Below are 4,781 nucleotides of genomic sequence, written 5' to 3'. Positions count from 1 at the left end.
CCACTTTTTATTTCATTTTGTTGCTGGCTAAACAATACTTGCACCAACGCAAGATGAACAGCACTGAACCTGTTCTGCAGGGTTTCATAAAAAAATTGGAATACAGATATACAGTTGAAGAATATATAGCTAGGAAAAACTTTCTTTATAATGATTTTATCAGCAAATGGTCTCCATATAAATCCTTGTTTTTTAATACAAATTGAAATAAGAATATATATTGTCATACAGTTCTGATATTGTTATTACTATATTTTGTATCTTACTATGCAATTTAAAGTATGGCCACATATGTGTCATTTATTGTGAGGTTGACAACCTACAATTTATCAGACTCCTTCGACTGTGCCCGGCGACCTTATATTTGATCTTGATTCATTGATCTTTGCCAGCATGTTCTTGTGGCTGTGTTATTATTACTATTATTATTAGTAGTAGTACTTCTTTTTGTTTCTCTGTGTGTGTGTTTAACAATGTAAAAATTGAATAAAAATGTTTGAAAAAAAAAAAAAAAAAAAAAAGACACAGACAGACAAACATGTACACAGAGACATAGAGAGAAAAAAAAAGGTCAATATAAAACGGCAAAAGGGGGAAGGAAGGAAGGAAGGAAGAAGAAAAGGAAAGCCAACCGTCCAGTATCAGTAGCTCAAGGAGGCGTCACTGCGTTCGGACAAATCCATATACACTACACCACATCTGCCAAGCAGATGCCTGACCAGCAACGTAACCCAACGCGCTTAAAAGGAATGCCAACAGCACCCGGTGTTCCCAGGCGGTCACCCATCCAAGTACTAACCGGGCCCGAAGTTGCTTAACTTCGGTGATCGGACGAGAACAGGTGTTTTCAACGTGGTATGGCCGTTGGCACCACAACACTGAATAGAGTGATCAGCACACAGGACACAGGAGTACCAGGATTAACATAGCGCTTTGTTAACGCCTTCGTCAGGAGGACTCTCTCAGGACCTCTTTAGGACATGTGGAGGACTCAGCAACGTCTGACAGTGCCAGAAGTTTGTACGGAAATAGCATGATTCATCATCACGTCCTGTTTGCTGAAGTACGTCCTATTGTAACAGAAGGCTGGATGGTGAGTAAAAAAAACAGCGTAGCCAGCACAGTCATGAGAAACGAAGGAAGGAAGGAAGGGAGGAAGGAAAGAAAGAAATAAGTAAAGAAACAGGAAGAATAGCTTTAAAGACAACTAGGAAGAAGAAAAAGAAAGAAAGAGAGAAAGGAAAGAAAGAATGAATGACTGAACAAAAAGAAAAATAAATGAATGAATCATTGATTGAATAAATGAAAAGACAAAGCAAACAAACGAACGAACGAACAATAGAAACTGAAAAAAAACCCAACAAAAACCAAACTATTCTCATGGAATGTGGTAAGCTCAGTCATCAGGCTTCAAACAGACACAGCATTAGAGCAATGTTTAATCAGCCGTTTTGTTCACAGCGAAAGAAAGGAATAAGATGAGAAAAGAAAAGGGACAGAAAAATAGAACAGAACGAAAGAAAGGCAAATAGACCATCAGGTTAACAAACAAACAACAACAACAGCATTTGTTTGCAGTATTCCCTTCAGCAATTCTCGTTTGTTATGTGAGATAAAAGGAAAAGACAGAGAGAGAGAGAGAGAGAGAGAGAGAGAGAGAGAAGAAGAAGAAGAAGAAGAAGAAGAAGAAGAAGAAGAAGAAAGAGGAACAGGAGAAAAGAACAAGAAAGGAAGGAAGAAAGAAAGAGAACTGAAAGGAGTGATGAATCCAAGTCTCCGGAGAGAGAGAGAGAGAGAGAGAGAGAGAGAGAGAGAGAGAGAGAGAGAGAGAGAGAGAGAGAGAGAGAGAGAGAGAACAACAGAAAATAACAACAACAACTAAATAACAACCAAAGAAAACAACATTTCAACGGATGTATTTTAACTTTCTCCGTACAAACGACAAAGAAAGCGAAGTCAGCAGAGTTTTACCACCTGCTGACAGTCGTTGCAACGTTACTAACGGAAACTTCAAACATAAAAGAGATGAAGACGAAGAAGAATAGCGCGGCATTTCTGACGACGAAAGCTGGGTCATTAAGACGCCCACTGGACGTCAGATGGGGGAAAGAACATGAGAAATCTGGCTGTCCCGAGTGAGTTAAGAATGCAATTCATGTGTTGTTCATCTCACCCAAGAGGACAAGATCAAGTCATAAAAAAAATCCACCACCACCACCACCACCACCACCAACAACAACAACAACAATAGAGATAAACAAACAAACAACAACGATGTGAACTCCGGTTTCTCAGAACCTGGAAAGAAAAAAAAAATCTTGAAGAGAAAGTTGGTCAGATAGATCTGCAGTCATGTTCACGTGCCAGAGAACTGGCTCGAAACGTTGAACACTTGGAGAGTTTCTTGCTAGAGGAGAAAAAAAAATCTAAGAAATTATTTTTTATGACACAACACACACACACACACACACACACACACACACACACACACACACACACACACACACACACACACACACACACACACACACACACACACACACACACACACACACACGCACACACACACACGCATATATATATATATATATATATATATATATATATATATATATATATATATATTATATATATATATATATATATGTATTTATTTATTTATTTTTTTAAGAAATGATAGAGGAGGCGGGCTGACCTCGTCAACGAGAGTGAACGAGGGCCATTTGAAACTAAATTGCTTCCTGGGGAATGGAATTTTGTATGCTGACATAACGAAGCACAGCGCACACACATACACACGCACACACACGCATGCAGGTACACACACACACACACACACACACACACACACACACACACACACACTTACACACACAGATACACACCCACGCGCGCGCAAACAGACACACACACACACATACACATACACACGCGTTTGTGTGTACAAATATGTGTGTATTTGTGTGTGCATAATTATGTGTATATGTTTGTATGTATGTCTGTCAGAGAAAAAAAAAACCGCAACATTAGTATGTTCTTAAACTTTGGCATTCAAGCATTACGTGGTTCCAAGGAATAGGCTGTCCACGTATCTTTGCTGAATTTAGTTGCAAAGCAGTTCAGTTTTATTTTGTACGATAACACATGAACCTATCTTAGTCTGAATACATTATTGTACGTCTGTGTTTGATGACTAGTTTCAAAATTATGAACAGAAGTTAGAGTTTGAAGTTTCACCATTCACTTGTGGGATTCCCTGACTCTGCGATGCTTACTCCAGTAAATGATAGTCTTCGTGCGAGTGTGTGCTGTGCAGGCAGAGCATAGAACTATCTGGCAATCCACATTTAACTGTATCAGGCAATCCTAGAGTTATGAACAACAGTGATCAGTGGCCCACCAGCCCACCCACCCCGGGTAAAAAAAAAAAAAAAGGCACCTCCAATCTCAACCCTCTACTTCTTTTCCTTCACAGCACCTACCTACCTACCTACCTACCAAAGCATCACCTACCTCTTCTCCTCCAAGACCGGTAATGACTCCTGATGATGTCATCGATCCAAGATGGTGGTAAGTATTCTATTCCTTTGGGGAGGAAAGAAAGACAGAAGAACGAAAAAGAACACACACACACACACACACACACAAAAACAAAAAAACAAAAAAACACCACCAACCCATCAGTACGGTAGAACCTTTTCCATTTATGGTGACTCCTGACCCAGCCCCTATCAAACACGACAGGGGTTACCTATAGGTCGTCAGGCGCGCGCTATATGGCAAGGAATGGAAGAGAAGAAGAGGGGGTTGGAGGGGGGGGGGGGAGTGAGGAGAGGGGGTCGGTATATCAAGCAGGAGGGAGCGGACGGAGGCGGATGTCGTCGGGGTGTGGTTGTGGACAGCCGGGAGAGGGCGCTTGGTGAGGGGCATGGCCGGGAACCGGGGTGGTGGTGGTGGTGTGGGGAGGGTGGGGGAAAGGCCCCCCTCAAGTCTGGCTGCCTTGACTTGACTTACCCGCAAGCTGAGACGCTGGTAAGTGAATTGTCTTCATTGTGATTGAACGCTCCAAGCGATGGCCGCGGGCGCCATGGCCGTGCCACAAAGGAGAGAGAAAACAGGACGAAATCCACAACAGAGCAACGAAAGAGAAGACTTCGTTCGTTGTGTGTATTGTCTTCTGGCTGGGTCAAACTGCTCTGGAAAATAAAACACACAAAAACAAACACACAAACAAACAAAACAAACAAACAAACAAAAAAGTGCCCCGTGGGTTTCTGAAACCACAGGGAAAGTCTTTGTTTTTGTTTTGTGCTTCTTTCCTTTCTTTTATTTCCGTCATGTATCTCATGTATTTTTGTGACACTCTCCACCATAATCAAATTCTCGCCCATATAGTCGCAGCAGTTACCTCCTCTGCTGTTCTGATGGTCATTGTCGAACACGACTGACTATCATATATATATATACATATATATATATGTGCACACATAGGATAGCTGCTTATTGCTCGTCGTCAACTTCTGTCGTATGTTTGCAGGAAAACCGGTTGCCGAGTAAAGGAAACATCTCGCATAAAAACTAAACAACCCGAAGGATACCCACAGTAGTATCACTGTCCTCAGAGTTACCTATCTATAAGAATGTGTGTGTGTGTGTGTGTGTGTGTGTGTGTGTGTGTGTTCGCGAGCGAGTGCGTGATTTAGAACCACAGTTTCAGTCTCGAACTCATTTAAATTTCATGAAGACCTAGGGGATATTGACAAAATGTGGTACCAAAGCAC

General features: G+C 41.5%; 1 non-coding gene across 1 annotated transcript; it reads right to left on the bottom strand.

The window, feature by feature from the left end:
• Positions 1-750: 750 nt before the first annotated feature.
• LOC143286246 (5S ribosomal RNA) lies at positions 751-869 on the bottom strand. Its single transcript, XR_013055808.1, has one exon. It is a non-coding gene; the product is annotated as a 5S ribosomal RNA (ribosomal RNA).
• Positions 870-4,781: the final 3,912 nt, after the last annotated feature.

Source organism: Babylonia areolata, chromosome 9 (assembly GCF_041734735.1).
Source record: "Babylonia areolata isolate BAREFJ2019XMU chromosome 9, ASM4173473v1, whole genome shotgun sequence".
NCBI lineage: Eukaryota > Metazoa > Mollusca > Gastropoda > Neogastropoda > Buccinidae > Babylonia > Babylonia areolata.
The sequence above is the reverse complement of the archived record's forward strand: the minus strand, read 5'-3'. Positions and strand labels throughout refer to the sequence as shown.